The sequence below is a fragment of the Solanum dulcamara genome, chromosome 4 (genome assembly GCF_947179165.1).
Source record: "Solanum dulcamara chromosome 4, daSolDulc1.2, whole genome shotgun sequence".
In the NCBI taxonomy this organism is placed as follows: Eukaryota; Viridiplantae; Streptophyta; class Magnoliopsida; order Solanales; family Solanaceae; genus Solanum; species Solanum dulcamara.
In genome coordinates, this window is record NC_077240.1 from 23,898,368 (window position 1) to 23,917,512 (window position 19,145).

General features: G+C 38.8%; 2 pseudogenes; one reads left to right on the forward strand and one right to left on the reverse strand.

The window, feature by feature from the left end:
- LOC129884123 (geranylgeranyl diphosphate reductase, chloroplastic-like) lies at positions 1 to 1,610 on the forward strand (annotated as a pseudogene).
- Positions 1,611 to 10,581: 8,971 nt separating this feature from the next.
- On the reverse strand, positions 10,582 to 17,287 carry LOC129884124 (uncharacterized; annotated as a pseudogene).
- Positions 17,288 to 19,145: the final 1,858 nt, after the last annotated feature.

Below are 19,145 nucleotides of genomic sequence, written 5' to 3' on the forward strand. Positions count from 1 at the left end.
ATGGAAGCAATTTTATCACTGTAAGTAGATCATATAAACCTATTCAGTAGAACATACTAGTGAATAGACCTCATGCAAAATTTGCAGTATATTAGCATCTTTACCTTAGCTTTTGGTTATATATATATATATAAATTATCCTATTACAACCAAAGTTCTAACCATTAAATATTCCTAAAAATCCTTTTTTAATTAGAAATGGCCACCCAATTATCCCTTCTTCAGCCTCTTCAATGCCTCCCACTTGATCAACTCAAAATCCACAACAAGCAATCCCATCTTTTCAAACAAACAAAAAAAAGAAATAATCTACTCTAAACTTCGAGCAGCTGTTATCGGCGGGGGGGCAGCTGGGTCCTCAGCCGCAGAAGCTCTTGCGACCGGCGGAATCGAAACTTTCCTCTTTGAACGCAGCCCAGCTACAGCTAAGCCATGCGGCGGCGCTATTCCACTATGTATGCTCAGTGAGTTCTCAATACCTTCTCTCCTCATTGATCGTCGTGTCACTCAGATGCGAATCATTTCTCCATCAAACATCGTCGCCGATCTCAGCAAAACCCTTAAACCCCACGAATTCGTCTCCATTCTCCGGCGAGAAGTGCTAGATTCATTCCTCCGGAAGCGCACCAAATCTAGCGGCGCCACTCTTCTCAAAGCCCTTGTCACCAACCTCGTGGTCCCCACATCCTCAGGCGAGCCGTACATCATTAACTACACTATTGATAATTGCCAGCGTCAGCTCGCAGTCGATGTCGTCATCGGCGCCAACAGAGCCAATAGCCGTGTGGCTAAATCAATCAAAGCTGGAAATTACGTTTCTTCCATTGCTTACCAAGAGAGGATAAAACTGCCCGAGGACAAAATGGGGTATTACAAAAATTTGGCTGAGATGTACATAGAGAATGACGTGTCACCCGATTTTTACGCGTGGGTATTTCCCAAATGCGACCACGTGACAGTGGGAACGGGGACGACATGCTCAAACTCCAATATCAAATTACTTCAACATGGTATCAAAGCAGGAGTTAAAGGAAGGATTAACGATGAAAAAGTAATTAAAGTGGAGGTTCATCCAATACCACAACATTCACGCCCAATTCGGGTTCGTGGACAGGTCCGCCCTAGAAGGGGATGCAGCCGGATACGTAACAAACTCGAAGGAGGGGTCCCACGGACTTCTTCCCCGAAGGTCAAGCCGTAGGTCCGGCAAAGGAATATATTTTGCAGCAAAAAGTGGAAGAATGTGGGGGGAAGCAATTGTGAAGACCTCAGAAGAAGGTGGAGAAAACATGATCAATGAAGATGATTTGAAGAGGGAATATTTAAGAAAGTGGGATGAAAAGTATTTTACTACTTTCAAGTTCTTGAATTTGTTGGAAAAAGTGTTTTATGGTAGCAATGCAGCAAGGGAAGCATTGGTGGAGTTGTGTGGAGATGAATATGTGCAAAGGATGACATTTGATAGCTACTTTTATAAGAAATTTGCTAGTGGAAATAGATGGGAAGATGCTAAAATTGCCATAAACACAATTTCAAGTTTAGTTAGGTGTAATTTTCTAGGGCGAGAAATGGAAGCATCTGCCCAAAAGATTCTCTCACGAATATTTTAATTGGTCATGTTTATTGGTATACATGTCATTTGTTGTATGTCATGTGTAACCAAGTCAATCTATACATTACGTAATAACTATTAGAATGGAGCAGTTGACTTCTTCTCCTTTTAAAAAAAAATAATAATCTAGAATGTAAATCCTGGGATGTATACATGGGGTAAGGTCTAATCCCTATGCTTTTGTGATTTTCATAAATAATATACATCCCAGGTATTCCATTTAAATTATACTGCTGTCCTTCATATACTGGTGTACCAAACTCTCTTGATAATTAGAGTGTCTGTCTATTTAGATTCCGTAAGCAGACTTCTTGGTGAAAACACCATCACTGGAAGCATTCCAATAGAGAATATCACATTTGCCACTAGAATCCCTTGGATCAACAGAGACTTGTTGTGGACCATTGACACTGTCATCTTCCTATTTGAGTAAAGAATTAATGAATATCGGATCCTGCTGACGTTCAAAGGGCGATATGATTGAGCCTAGTGATGCTTCTGGCTTTTCCTATTTCGACTTGGATTGAAAATATTGGAAAGGAAATGATTCACTCAGTTCGACATGAGAGTCCAACTATATTAATATATAAATTTGTCTTTTAACTTGACTGGCATTTATGCACTCCAACTTTGGGTATACACAAGTACGTACTTAAATTTGTATAAAATTGAAATAGATATATGCGTCCTAGGTTCCATAATATACGTAGGACTCCACGCAAGACACAAATTGCCATGTAGAACGCCACATAGGACTCATGTGTCTATTTGTTCACTTTTATACAAGTTTAAGTGTCTACTTGTGCACAATCAAAGTTGGAGGTCATAGATGTCAATTGAGGTTAAGTTAAAGGGCACATTTATGTATTATGTCTTTCTGGATTTCATATTGTATATTTGAAAGAGGTGGACCTTCTTGCTTCTCTTATGGTACATTCTTCTTCCCGCCAAGCCCTTACTGGTGTGCAACAGTTCATCACTAAGTCCGGGTCACTAACTAATACTAATCTAACATAATAATAGTCTATATATATAAATGTTTTTCAACTTTTACTAATGAAACTCCAGAATTGTATCCTAGAGCTCGAACATATACAATAATTGGAACTCCAGGCAAGGATAGTGTCCTAGAGTCTAGTAAAAAAATATTTATATTGGAGTGTAAACTTTGAACTTACACAGTTGAAACTCCGGATAATGTCACGGAGTTCTAGTAAAAATCTTGAAAATTTTCAAAATGGTACAAGTGAAGCTTTCTTCTTCTTTTGGCTTATTCTTCTGTCGATTCCACAAAGTTTTTACTGAGTTAACTTCTTAGTATAGGGAACTGCTAGTTTGGTCCCTACTCCCTTGCATTACCAAATAATAATTAATTAATAAGAACATTTGATAAATAATTAATGGAAGTATTCAAAAATAATTAATTTAAGTGTCTGCACAATCAACGTTGGACAGCAGAGTTGTCAGTTGAAGTGAAGTTAAAAAGCAAGCTTATGTATTATGCTTTTTAAAGAGAGTAAAAATAAAACATGCTAAATAAATTAGGTACAATTTTGACCATTCTCGGTAAAACTAAACCAAGGTTCAATTCAGCTCGGCACTATCCTAGCATACTTACATTTATATAATATGTGATACCTTGTGTGATATCATCGCAGACAAGAAAAATGAACTTTTTCATTCGTGCAAATCTATGTTTTCGGATGAATTGCTTCCTGAAACAAATATCTTACTCAAGATATACTACAAAGAAGAGGTAATGACTTATGCAAAACAGGTAAATTTTCAGGTGCAGGAAATAATTCTTGGTAAATTCAATTAATGTCCCCTGAGGGGTTCCAATTTGGCTCAAGATGAATGATACTTTTAACGGACTCTTAACACATGAGCATCACTTAAATTAAGAAGTTGATTTATTTAAGAAATTATATGCGCATGTCAATTCCACTCTCAGATTAAACAAGGTGCATGGCAAACATTCGTTATATTGCAAGGAAAGGTTATAGTTACCTAGATTACCACTTGATATATTAGGAGTAAGTATTATTCCAAAGCTTTCATAAGATACTGGTGATCAGCTAGGGCGCTGCAAATAACTTTCAGAAAATAAAAGAATTATATTTTTAATGACATTATATAGTAATATATAGGGTTGTACAGGGAAAACCGATAAACCGCACCAAATTAACAAATCAAACCAAACCGGAAAAAAAACCCGACCATTATAGGGTTGATTTGGTTTTAACTAAAAAAAGTCAAACCGAATCCAAACCGACCCGATTATAGATATACTACTTTAAAATTATTTATACATAAAAATTGTGACACCCCGGATTTTTTTTTCGCTAAGATTAGAACATTTCTTCACGTGAGTGTAGACTCGGACCGGAGGACTTGAAATTTTTCACATGAGTTAGGATGAGTTCCTAAGTAATTAAAGAGTGTTAGAGGTGATGTGGGTCATGAAGGACCCCTAGGACCAAATCAAGCCAAAAGGTTCGTCGTGACTAAGTTTGAGGAGGAGTTTGCATGAGGGGTTGACTTCTAACGACCCTTCTTTTGATATATGACGATCTGGGTAGCTCACGACCTATTAAATTAATGGTCGTCGAGTCTTCTTTCCAACGCCACAAAGAATGTAATTTTTGGAGTTCGGAGTCAAAAGATATGACGATTTTAAGATGAACTAGCACAATAGAGATTTTCAGGCCTGGGTTGCAATTGCTGGAAAACTGGGCTTGGCGCCGCAGTGGCGCGATGCGCCACTATCGCGCCAGAAACATGCCTCAGTAGTTTGGGTTCTGGCGCGGCGCGCCACTAAAAGGTGTGTAGGGTTTTTCAAGCCAATTTCCAGAACCCAGAAAATATTGGCCTTGGCGCTGTAAGGGCGCGACGCGCCACTATTGCGCCAAGAATGTGCCTCAGTAGTTTGGTCCTTGGCGCAGCGCGCCACTACGAGGTGTGCAGGTTTTAGGCGTAATCAGCCTGGTGTTGCAAGGGCGCAATGCGCCACTATCGCGCCAGGTGCATTTTTAGCCTATTTTCAGAACTTTTGAGGAGGGGTAATTTGGGAACTTACCCAAATTATATATGTATCACCCTAGACCATTTTGGGATCATATTATTGCAGCCTCTCTCTCTCTAAAAAGCCCTAGAAATTTTCCCTCTCTTCTTCTTCTTCTTCCCCAAATCCATCTCCAACAAAGGGTGCCTTCAAGAGCTTCAAGAATTCAAGCCTTCCATTGAAGACCTAACATCAAGTTCCTTCACAGTCTTCAAACAAGGTATGTAAGGCTAACCCAAAATATGGATTGAGTTCTTCCATATGCCCATAGATGTGTTGGTTAGGAGTTGTGAAAGAGTTGCACCTTCTAGAAAGGTTTTCTTAAAAGTTTTCCCTAAACTATGGAATATTTTTAGATACAAATAGTTGATTGATGATTTTAATGACTTGAGTTACTAAATAGTTATTTTTCATATTATTAACTACAAATGTATCTTTGTATATAGATTTATAGGTATTGACGATATTCTTGAGTTGAGTTTTGTTGAGAGTATGGGTTCATATTTCATTCACATGAACCCAAGATGAGATTTCTTGTCATAAATGTCTTGAGGTTGAGATGGATAATTATGTGTATATATGTATTGATTGGAATGAAAAGAATGAATTGGTTAGTTAAGAATGTTCCTTTGTTTCTATAATTTGAACATAGGACTAAAATGAAGATTTACGGAGTAGATATTTAATAATGATGTGATGATAATAGTTGACAATGATGTGATGATAATATTTGATGGTGACGTGAATGACGATGTTTTGATGATGGTGTGAGTGATGATGTGAATAGTGATTATGTGATATGTGAATTGCATAAATTGAGTTGATTGGAGTCTTATGAATATTTTGGAAAAACAAATGATCTTTTGAAGAGGAGTTTTAAATAAATTATTTATGAACCTTTTTGCATAAACCATTTACATGCTATTTTGAGTCTAAGGAATTATTAGTTTCATCTTTGATTTAGAAAGGAGTTTAAGTATGAGTTGAGTATGAAGAACCTTTAAATGAGTTGAGTATTTTTACATTAAAGTATCTATTTTGAGTTTGAGTTGAGGAGTTGAAATTATATTTTAATGTACATAATATTTTCTGGATTCATTGAGTTGAGATTGTATAAATTTTTAAAGAAAAGAGTTTGATGATTTGAGATGAGTCGATTTGAAAGAAGGTCCAATGAGGCTTGATTGAGTTGATTTGAGGATGGAATTGACGAGTGGACAAGGTCCTAAATGAGACTTGCCATTATGAGTTAATCGAGTTGAAATGAGAACAGAGTTGATGAGGTGGCAATGTTCCACATGAAACTAGCCATCAGGGATTGTTTGAGATGATTGGAGGAATTTTATGAGCATGGAGTTATGGGAGGAGTATCGATCACCAAATTGGGCAAGAGTATAGTCCATACTCGAACCCAATACCTGTGTTTCCAAACGTAGGGGGGATTGAACCGTTAAAGTCGGATGCTTCCTGTTGTTGCTACAATTGCACACGCAAGTATACGTAGTCTCTCAAGTAGTAAAGCGGCTCTTTCAAGCCAGGTATCGAACCCACAGGGACCTTGATAAGGCAAACAGTTTCTTTCAAATGCCTCCACTAAATATAGTTATGCCTTTTGAGATTGTTTGTTACTAATTTTCGGAAATATAAACACTTTCTCGAAGTGAAGACAACGCAATAATTATGTATATTAATCGGGCTTTAAGAGATTCCAGGGCTATAGCATAAGGTGAAATCATGTTTACTATTAGTCAATCTTAGTTTCCAATGGGTTATTTAATTACTGATAAAAAGGGTTAATAATCCAATTATGGTTTTCTGACCTATAATTGCCTATCTTCATTGCCAACCTAACTACATCTTTGAGCGGTGATAGGTATGAAACAATAAAAACGCCTTTAACTATCATCCTTTATCATAACCAAATGTGGTAAATAGATATGTGTCACAAGCATCCTATCTACTAATCATGCTAACATATGTTAGTATGAACACATTCCTTCCCTTCTTTGTTCTATCTATCTGTACTCTTCCGAATTCAAGATAAACAACATATATATCTTAATGCTGGCCAAGCATCAAAATCATAATCACAAGAATGGAAGAGTAATTAGAATCAACAACCCATCTTCCACCAAGTTTAAATGCTATTAAATCATGTTTCGTAGCTATAGCCCCGGAATTTGGGTGTTTAGCTACTCATATGTAAATAACAACAACAAGGAATCAATTCCAAATACATTAGAACACAATAAGGTAAGAAAAGAATCTAAGATGTTTTTGTGCTTCTCTTCTTCTTTCATCTTTCTTCTCTTCTCTTTCTGCCTCCAAAAACGTCTCTGCTCTTTCCCTAGCACACCCCACTATTTAAAGTGTTCTCTCTCCTTTCAATTATTGAAGAGCAGAATAATAAACAATTGGAAAGTTGATGGCGCTGTAGTGGCGCATCGCGCCACTATCGCGCCTAGAGAATTTCTAAAGAATTTCGCTTGGCGCTGCAGTGGGGCATCGCGCCACTATCGCGCCCAAAACATGCCGCAGTAGTTTGCATCCTGGCGCGTCGCGTCACTAAAGTATATGTAGGTTTTGGCGCTGCAACGGCGCATCGCGCTACTATAGCGCCAGGACCATTTTTCCTGCCTTTTGATTTGCAAAATCCCTGCATATGTTGGAACTCATACCTTATTTCACACTTGCTTGATATTCATTCAAAACACGTCTTTTGGCTTCAATTACTTCTCAGAATGCCACACAACAATGGCCAAACATAGTGCATGGGCTTATAAATGCGCCTGAGATCACCACCCCCCCACTTAGACTTTTGTTCGTCCTCGAACAAACACCTGAATTGAGCGTAGACGTTGATCCTAGCATGAACATAAGGCAATCTGTCTCAGATATACCTTAAGCACCTGGCTACACATGTTCAATCATCTTAATTAGTTCAACACCTCTTAAACTCAAGAATTGACTCTATAATACAGCAAACTCATATGCATAATTTAATTGGACATTCTATAGATTATCAAATCCTTACAATTCAACATGCGCATCTCACTCACTCAAATGATTTCATGTGCTACACAAGGATTTCCATAGGCTTGCCCTCCGTGTTTTGCTCTATCAATACAAGAATGCAATAGTTTTAGGATTGCATAGATCTTCATAAGTTGTAATTTAAACTGGTGGGACGGTAAGAATCAGTATTTGGTACCTTTCTTAAACACTTCAATACATCACCCTTTTCACTATTTTTTTTACATGAAAATGAGGCTCGGAATAAGAGAGTATTGAAAGCTTGGGTTTAGTATAAAGCAAGGGAAAATACTCAAGGCTATTTAAGAAATGCCTAGTTTCTTTCCTAACCTAACTAATCTTTATTTTGTTTCGCATGCACCCCGGGCAAGTTCTAGCTCTCGATATATCTGCACTGAATACATACAATCCCCACTCCCACATAGCACATGTACAATTTAAGGATGATAACTATTGAATGCCAACTACACAATCATATGAAAGCATGCATAACCTGAGTCAAATACAAGAATTTAAGTGTCTTAAACTAGTCATTTTATTTCATAACATCTCTTCCCTCACATGCATAACCTAATCAGACTTTTTTTTTTATATACGGTTCAAAAGGGACTATCCTTGGCTAAAGAACTGAAAAAAACTACCAAGAAACCCAAAATGAAAAATGCACTAGAATGCACTAAAGTAAAGTTTCTACAAAGATACAATCAATTCTCACACTCTCACCCCACACCTAAACAAAGCACCGTCTTTAGTGCTCTATAACAATGCATAGTTTTAAGAGTGAAAGAAAGAACTTCCTGCATAGCTCAGTCATCATCTCCTCTAATTATGGTGGTTGTGTTATCTACCACCATAAGAGCAGTGGTAGCCGTATCCTCTGGTTCTTTATCTTCCTCGTCTTCTCCCACCTCTTCCATGGTGGGTTCATCATCATCCAGAGGCTCTTGAAAATCCTGCCCTACCCTGCACATATGCATAGCACTATCCGTCAGAGGATAGCGCTCTGCCAATTCTGTCATCTCTTCGGCCGTTGCCGGACGTCCACCAGTACGCAATTGTAATTCTGCCATTCCAAACATGCGACCCATCCAACTTTCGTCGCGAGCTTGTCGTTCTACAGGCAATAACATTTGTCCCTGTGCTGCATCATGACTTCTTGTTTTGGTAATGTCAACCACCTTACAAATCAAATACGGCACCCTTGGTGCACTTAGATCGTGACTTTCTTCATCAACTCCTTGAGCCCTCAACATTCGGGTTATTATGCTTCTATAACAGAAACGCCACCTTTTATTGTTTCTGAATTTCAGCATATTGCGGCGGATCACCGACCCGGTATTTACCTGCAACCCCTTCATCAACCGGTAAACTAGGACAACCCTTTCTCTAGTCACTTTTGACACATGCTTACATGGCAATAAGACACTGCACACGATTTTCAACCACACCTTGGCTTCCCTATTCAAATGTGAATAATGCAGCGTACTGTGCCTACCGGTGTCTTTTGCCTTCTCCCATCGGGCAATGGAGTTAGTACCACAAAGAGTATGACGAATATCTCTATATGGTGGCTGTTCTTTCATATCTATAAATTCATTAAAATCACAATGTGGTGTCCCCAAAAACTTATTCAAACTTCTAGTTGAAAAACGGATAACTTTACCCCGAACCTCTACCTTATTGGTACTTGACTGATCAGTGTTCCAATTTGCATAAAATTCACGGACAAGAGTTAAATTACACTCACTTTGGTCTTCAAAAATAAATTGAAGACCCAGATTGTAGACCATCTCATGAACTCGGGAGAAATCCGTCTGTAGCTTTCCTTCATTCACATATTCATCTCCTATGTATTTAGCTTCTTTCTGGGAGTCAAACCAATCTAACCCATACTGCTCCATTGCTTATCTACCAAATCGACGCGGTGGTATCCCTGAGCTTGTTTGTCCAGTGGTTGAAGAAGTCCTAGTTTTTCGGGACCTCTTGTTGCCAACTCCTTGGGCCACTTGTTTTCCTTTGGATGCCATTAAAAAGGAGAAGGATAATTAAAATCAGATGCTTGGTAATGTGGTTGTTTGGAAAAGTTCAAAGAGGAGAGAAAGGAAATTTAGGGATGATTTGGTGAGGTGAATGTTCTTTGGTATAATATGTGTGTGAAGGAAGGTGATTTATAGTAGAGATTAGAGTGGAAGTGGAAGGGGGAAAGTTTTGGGAGTTTTAGAAATTATAGGGGAAGTTGAAGAGGGAAGGGTTTTGGGAGTTTTAGGGTCGGATAATGGAGGAGATAATGGAGGCAATTGAGGGAATGGAGGGTTTTGGGGGTTTTGGTCTGTTTTAAACCTGATATTTAGGCTTTTGGCCCGACCCTGCTTGTGGCGATGTAGTGGCGCATCGCGCCACTATCGCGCCCAGAGTATTTGTGAAGACTTTCACTTGGCGCTGCAGTGGCGCATCGCGCCACTATCGCGCCCAAAACATGCCTTAGTAGTTTGCCTCCTGGCGCGTCGCGCCACTAGAATCTGTGAAGGTTTTGGCGCTGTAGTGGCGCATCGCGCCAGTGTAGCGCCAAGAGCCAATGCTTCTCCAAACTCCCATTTGTTCTACACTGCTACTTGTTGTTCTGCACATGAAATTTTCACAATTATATAAACAACTGGGTGGGTTGCCTCCCACCTAGCGCCTTATTTTTGGTCGTGGCTCGATGAAAAAAAAAAAAAATATATATATATATATACATATAATCGCAACATCAAACTCTATTTTTTAAAGAAAAATAAAATTAGAAGCTATAAGTCCTAAGTTACGATACACATCACGGGTTGCCTCCCGTGCAGCACCTTATTTTCCGTCGTGGCACGACCCAGCTGTTTCCTCACTCATTTTCCAGTTTGATGGCTTCCTCTTCCCGGTTAACATCTTCACCAAAGTAATTTTTTACTCTTTGTCCATTTACCAAGAATGTAGACGTTTTCATTGTATTCCACAATTCCACAGCTCCATGTGACGTTGTACGCACCACCTCAAAAGGTCCACTCCATTTGGATCGCAATTTTCCAGGGAAGAGCTTGAGTCTAGAATTGAAGAGGAGTACCTTTTGCCCAGGTTCGAAAGTGCGGGTGGTGATGTGCTTGTCATGCCATCGCTTTGTTTTCTCCTTGTAGAGCTTAGAATTTTCATAAGCATGGAGCCTAAACTCTTCCATCTCGTGCAATTGATTTAACCTCTTCCGTCCTGCTAGCTCTGGATTCAAATTAAGCTTCTTGATTGCCCAGTACGCTTGATGTTCTAACTCCACTGGTAGGTGACACGCCTTACCGAATACCATTTGGTATGGGGAGGTTCCAATGGGTGTTTTGTATGCTGTTCGGTATGCCCAAAGAGCTTCATCTAATTTTTCTGACCAATCTTTCCTTTGCGCATTTACAGTCTTTTGTAATATCTGTTTTACCTCTCTGTTGGATACCTCCACTTGCTCACTAGTTTGAAGATGATATGATGTAGCAACTTTATGCCTCACCCCATACTTAGCCAAGAGATTCTTTACTGTTTGATTTATGAAGTGTGACCCTCCATCACTGATAATTGCCCTGGGAGTGCCAAATCGAGTGAAGATGTGCTTTTTCACAAACTTGCTCACCATTTTCGAATCATTTGTAGGAAGGGCCACGGCTTCAACCCATTTGGACACGTAATCCACTGCCACTAATATATATTGATTTCCACATGAGGGAGGAAAAGGACCCATGAAGTCCATTCCCCATACATCGAAGATTTCAACCTCTAGAATGTTGTTCAAAGGCATTTCATGTCTTCGTGATATGGTGCCCGTTCTTTGACATTGGTCACAGTTCTTCACATAACCTGCAGCATCCTTAAACAACGTAGGCCAAAAGAAACCCGATTGAAGTACCTTATGTGCAGTGCGCTCTCCTCCATGATGGCCGTCATATGGTGATGAGTGGCATGCAACCAATACTTGGTGTACCTCTGCTTCTGGCACACATCTCCTCACCATTCGATCAACACCTCGCTTGAATAAATAAGGCTCGTCCCATATATAGAGGCAAACATCATGCATAAGCTTCTTCTTTTGTTGTGAGGTAGCATCAGGAGGGAACACTCCACTAACAAGGTAGTTCACGATATCTGCGTACCATGGGAGATCTTGTACCTCTATTTCCAGCAGTTGCTCATCCAGAAATTCCTCTTTTATCGGCTCCTGCTCAGCCACATGGGGTGAACCCTCTAATCTTGATAGATGGTCTGCTATTTGATTTTCGCATCCCCTCCTATCTTTGATTTCAATATCGAATTCTTGTAACAACAGAATCCATCTGATGAGCCTTGGCTTGGAATCCTTCTTGTTGAATAGGTACCTAAGAGCTGCATGGTCAGTAAAAACAATCACTTTTGTACCTACCAAGTAAGAGCGGAATTTATCAAATGCATAGACCAACGCCAGCATTTCTTTCTCCGTGACCGTGTAATTTGCCTGAGCAGAATCAAGAATTTTGCTTGCATAATAAATGGAATGAAAAATTTTCTCCTTCATTTGTCCCAGAACTGCACCCACGACTGTATCGCTTGCGTCACACATCAGCACAAAAGGTAACTCCCAGTTAGGAGCTAGTAGGATGGGGGCTTCAATCAGCTTTTTCTTCAAGAGTTCAAATGCCTGCAAACATTCATCATCAAAAACAAATTTTACCTCTTTTTCGAGCAACCCACACATTGGTTTGGCTATCTTGGAAAAATATTTGATGAAACACCGGTAGAATCCGGCATGACCTAAAAAACTTCAAACTCCTTTTACTGAGATTGGTGGCGGAAGTTTCTCAATCACTTCAATTTTTGCTTTGTCCACTTCCAACCCATCTTTTGACACTTTATGTCCCAACACAATACCCTCTTTTACCAAGAAATGACATTTCTCCCAGTTTAAGACAAGGTTTGTTTCTTCACACCTTGCAAGTACTTTCTCTAGATTTTTCAAGCAAAGATCAAAAGACTCTCCGAAAACTGAAAAGTCATCCATGAAAACCTCTACAAAGTCTTCCACCATATCATGAAATATTGCAATCATACACCTCTGAAATGTGGCAGGAGCATTGCAAAGGCCAAACGGCATACGCTTGAATGCGTAAGTTTCGTAAGGGCATGTGAATGTTGTCTTTTCTTGATCCTCTGGTGCAATGGTGATTTGATTGTAACCTGAATATCCATCTAAGAAACAGTAGTATTCTTGGCCTGCTAACCTATCAAGCATTTGGTCAATGAACGGCACAGGATAGTGATCTTTTCTTATTGCATCATTCAACTTTCTGTAGTCCATGCATATGCGCCACCCAGTCACTGTTCTTGTAGGTATTAACTCGTTTTTTCATTGGTTATCACAGTCATTCCCCCTTTCTTTGGTACACACTGAACTGGGCTTACCCACTTGCTGTCAGAAATTGGGTATATTATGCCTGCATCTAGCCATTTAATTATCTCTTTCTTCACAACCTCTTTCATGATAGGGTTCAACCGGCGTTGTGGTTGTGCACTAGCCTTATGTCCGTCTTCCATAAAAAATTTGTGCATGCATAAAGCGGGGCTGATGCCATGAAGATCAGCCATTTGCCACCCAATGGCCTTTTTGTGCCTCTTTAGTACCTCTACTGCTGCTAGGACTTGTGCCTCAGACAAAGCAAATGAAAGGATTATAGGTAAAGTGTTATTTATTCCAAGAAAAACATACCTGAGATGTGCTGGCAGTTTTTTTAACTCCAATTTAGGGGTTTCCTCGAGAGAAGGCTTGGGTGAAGTACCCAATTCTCTGTTTAAGGGTTCTACATTCTTCTTCCACATGTTAATATTTGGCATATCGAGTACACTTGCTAGCTCTTTAGCTTCCATGTCCTCTGCAATATCTTGACCCATTACGACTTTCGCCAATGGGTCATTTGAGGTAGTACATTGAGCTGATATTTCCTCGTCAATGATGGTTACAGCAGACAGCTCCTCATAAATTGAAGGCAATTTCAGTGCATGATATACATCGAACACTTCCACTTTATCATGTGCTCTCATAGTCAATCTACCTGCAGCCACATCAATTAGTGCCCCGCCTGTTGCTAAGAACGGGCGTCCTAAGATGAAAGGAACATCGGGGTCCGACTCAAAATCTAAAACGACAAAATTAACAGGGAAGATAAGGGATCCTACTTGTACCAAAACATCTTCAATGATACTATCAGGTCTAGCTACAGAACGATCAGCCAACTATAGCAAAATAGTTGTTGCTTTAAGTTCCCCTAGGCCTAATTTCTTAAGCATGGATCTAGGCATTAAGTTGATACTAGCACCCAGATCACAGAGACCTCTTGCATTACTATATTTACCGATGGTTACCTGCATTGTGAAACTGCCTGGATCTTTTAGTTTGGCTGGAAGCTTGCTTTTGTTCAAGATTCTTGAACTACACTCCTCAGTAAGTGCCACAGTTGCAAATTCAGCCAACTTGCTTTTATTGTCCACGATGTCCTTGATGAATTTAGCATACTTTGGGATTCCCTGTAAAACATTAATCAAAGGCAAATTAATTTGCACCTGTTTCAACAAATCTATAAACTTTGCAAAACACTCCTCTTCTTTCTTCTTTTTAAATTTTTAAGGAAATAGAGGAGGAGGTTTTGTCTTTGGTTCCTCTATTTCTTTTGACCCGCTAGGTTCACCTTCTTGCCCGACTTGCTCTTTGCCTTTTTCCTCTGCCAATTTTACTTTGGGAACCAATTCAGTGAGTGGGCGACCACTACGAGTAGTCACGACATTCACCTGTTTGGGATTGGGGTCAGTGTTACCTGGTAAGCCCCCTTGTTGGCGAGAACTATGTGCACTTGCTAATTTCCCAAGCTGTTTCTCTAAATTTTGGGTAGCCAGTTGATTTTGTCGAACATCGGAAGCTAGCTTGGCTTGGTCTGTCATGATTTGTTTCAACATGTCCTCAACACTCATGCTTCCCGATTTTGTTGATGCTTGATCATTTTGACTTTGAGCATTGTATCCTTGACTAGGATTATTGTATTGGTGTCCACTTCCTTGCGGTCTGTATTGAGTTGGCCCGTGATGATGATTTTGTTGATTTCCACCCCATGAGAAATTAGGATGGTTTCTCCAATTTGGGTTGTAAGTATTTCCATAGTTTTGGTTACCAACACCCTTAGGTGCATTACCTACAAAATTTATTGATTCTGGATTTGCTCCACAATGTTCGGCCACATGCTCACTGCTTCCACATACTTCGCACCACATATGTTGTTGTTGAACCATGCTCACTGAAGCCTGCTGCTGTCCTTTTGCTAGTGTGTTGAAATATATTGTCATCATATTTTGCATTGCTGCAATTTGTGTTGTCAATGCAGTTACTGCATCAACCTCTAACATGCCTGCTTGTTTTTGGGTGACAGATCGAGCATTTCCTCCATTCCACTCCGGATTTCCTTTAGATATGCGATTTAACAATGTGTATAACTCATCATATATTTTCTCCAGGGCTTGCCCACCTGCAGCTGAATCAAGAAGAATTTTGGTGTTAAGCTCCAACCCTTGTATGAAGGTATGGACCAAAACTTCGTTAGCCTAATAATGATGAGGGCAACTAATGAGTAATGATTTAAATCTATCCCAAGATTGGTACAAATTTTCTCCTAACTTTTGCTTGAAGCTCAAAATTTCAGCCCTCAACTTAGCGGTCTTCCCCGAAGGGAAAAACCTTATAAGAAACTTGCAGGCTAAATCATTCCACGAAGTGATTGAATTTGGTGGTTCCGACTTCAACCACCTCTTGGCTTCTCCTATCAAAGAAAAAGGAAACAATGTTAGTCTCACATAATCAGGAGATACCCCAATTGGCGTGTAAGTGTCGCTGATCTCCAAAAAAATTTGGATGTGAACTTGAGGGTCTTCATGAGGCAATCCCGTGAACTGTCCATTAGAGTCCAACAATTGCACCATGTTCTGTTTTAATTCAAATCTCCCTCCAGCTGGCGGTTTCTGAATGATGGAGGTGACATTTGCAGTGAGTGGGACTGCCATATCACGTACGATCCTGGCTGCCATGGCTGCAGGGAGCTCCTCTAGCAAGACCTCGCCTTCTAAATCGTGATTTTCCGCCAGATTTAGTTTATGTATTAAGTTTTGCGAAGCTGCTGTTCGCCTCTTCCGTTGAAAGAATCGTTCAGGCTCGGATAACGGATCTACAAGCTCTTTGTCTCTGTCCAGTGTAATGTTTAAGTTACCTGCAAAAATTCACAGCTAAGACCAAGTTGTTAAAGCTTAGCATAATCAACATAGAAAGTCAATTTGCCTAATTTCTAAGGTCCCCGACAACGGCGCCAAAAACTTGTTGTTGCGACAATTGCACAAGCAAGTATACGTAGTCTCTCAAGTAGTAAAGTGGCTCTTTCAAGCCAGATATCGAACCCACAGGGACCTTGATAAGGCAAACAGTTTCTTTTAAATGCCTCCACTAATTATAGTTATGCCTTTTGAGATTGTTTGTTACTAATTTTCGAAAATATAAACACTTTCTCGAAGTGAAGACAACGCAATAATTATATATATTAATCGGGCTTTAAGAGATTCCAGGGCTATAGCATAAGGTGAAATCATGTTTACTATCATTCAATCTTAGTTTCCAATGGGTTATTTAATTACTGATAAAAAGGGTTAATAATCCAATTATGGTTTTCCGACCTATAATTGCCTATCTTTATTGCCAACCTAACTACATCTTTGAGCGGTGATAGGTATGAAACAATAAAAACGCCTTTAATTATCATCCTTTATCATAACCAAATGTGGTAAATAGATATGTGTCACAAGCATCCTATCTACTAATCATGCTAACATATGTTAGTATGAACACATTCTTTCCCTTCTTTGTTCTATCTACATGTCCTCTTCCGAATTCAAGATAAACAACATATATATCTTAATGCTGGCCAAGCATCAAAATCATAATCACAAGAATGGAAGAGTAATTAGAATCAACAACCCATCTTCCACCAAGTTTAAATGCTATTAAATCATGTTTCGTAGCTATAGCCCCGGAATTTGGGTGTTTAGCTACTCATATGTAAATAACAACAACAAGGAATCAATTCCAAATACATTAGAACACAATAAGGTAAGAAAAGAACCTAAGATGTTTTTGTGCTTCTCTTCTTCTTTCATCTTTCTTCTCTTCTCTTTCTGCCTCCAAAAACGTCTCTGCTCTTGCCCTAGCACACCCCACTATTTAAAGTGTTCTCTCTCCTTTCAATTATTGAAGAGCAGAATAATAAACAATTGGAAAGTTGATGGCGCTGTAGTGGCGCATCGCGCCACTATCGCGCCTAGAGAATTTCTGAAGAATTTCGCTTGGCGCTGCAGTGGGGCATCGCGCCACTATCGCGCCCAAAACATGCCGCAGTAGTTTGCATCCTGGCGCGTCGCGCCACTAAAGTATATGCAGGTTTTGGTGCTGCAGCGGTGCATCGCGCTACTATAGCGCCAGGACCATTTTTCCTGCCTTTTGCTTTGCAAAATCCCTGCATATGTTGGAACTCATACCTTATTTCACACTTGCTTGATATTCATCCAAAACATGTCTTTTGGATTCAATTACTTCTCAAAATGCCACACAACAGTGGCCAAACATAGTGCATGGGCTTATAAATGCGCCTGAGATCACTACCCGAGAGTTTTGTCCTGACATTATAGGACTTGGTTGGATTAGATCCATGAGTTGTTGATTCGTTCATACCCTGGAAAAGTATGAACGAGTGTGGCAACAACGTCGGTTTGTTGTACTTTCACTGGCTCATAAGTGATGGTTGTTGGATAAGAGAAACTCCCATTTAGGTCTTGATAGTGCTCTGAGTCAGTTGAGTTGAGTGAGTTGCTATATGCTTATGAGTTAGTCATGTCTAAACTATTTCTTATTAGACTTAGGACACTTGAGTGAGTTGTTACATATTTATTGAGTTGAGTCCTTTGAGTTTAATTGTAAAACGTCGTATAATTTAATTTGCATATTTACTGAGTTGAGTCCCTTGAGCTAATTGTTGAGTTGAATGTTGAGTAGATTGTATATGGTCGGATTGGATGTAATGACCCGTTAGGTAATTTTGAGAATGAGTCATCCTCCTTTAATAAAAGACCCTTTTCGTAAATTTAAGTTGAAAATTTTGGACTATTCGATAACTTTAGTTAATTAGTTGAGGAATAATTTTAGGGAATTCATTTAATTAGTGGGCTAAAATGTTAATTTATTTAATACTTATACCACTTTTCTTATATTTAATAAATTAGGTTAGTAGGGTTTGTCATTTTTAGTACATGATTAATTTAGAAAAGAAAAAGAAGGGAATAAATAATAATAAAAAAAAATTATATATATATATATATATATATATATATAATATGATGGAATTAAGCCATCAAATGTGCAGCGGCGGCAAACAAGAAAAAAAACCCGCATAAACAAGAAAAAAAATACGGAGGAAGAAAGAAAAGAAAGGGAAAAAGAAAAATAAAAGAGAAGAGAAAAATAGGAATTTTCATTCCAAAGCGTCAAGGTAATTATTCTCATCCTTTCCATTAAATTTTTATGCGATTATGAACATATTTTTAGGATATATTGGTGGAGAAATAAAACTAAAATAAAAAAAATTGACACTAGAGTTCTTCACATAAAATCTTGATTTGGGGGTCGAATAATGATCCGTTTTAGCTGAAATTTGACATGTGAATTTATTTTATCATGAGTGAACATAATCGAAAAGAAAATTTCAGATTTGACTCCAATGACATAAAATAAGTTAGTTTCCGAATTTTGACATATTGAGATAGATAATTAAATATTAGGTATATTATATTTTATGAATTCTATTAAATTTATTATATTGGGCAAATTAGAACCTAACCCTAGGCTTGAAATTCAAAAAATATGGGAGTTGACATCTTAAGTGTCGTCAACATTAGGAATTTGATTATAGATTTTGGTAGGTTTTGGGTCTAGGCTAGACATATAATAATATGAGTGTGGTTAGTTTCAAAATCTTATTATGGTTATTTATTTGACTAGATTACGTTGAATTGGAGGTCCAACGAAAAGGGAAGGCTCAAGTTCTGGAGTGATTGCTCGATTAATTAAGGCAAGTGAATTTCTAAACCTCAATTTAAGCTTGTAGATGCTTGTATTTCCGTGTTATGTGTATTGGAGAGTAATGAAAATTGGACTGGTTATTGACTGTATGATTGACCTTAAAAATAGTGATAAGGGGTATAAAATGGTGATCTAATGACATATGTTGGTGGAATTGATATGTTGTGATTATGAGTTTATTTTGGACATGTGAAATGATAATGTTGATGTGAGATAGGAAAAATTATTATTATTGTCATGTTATT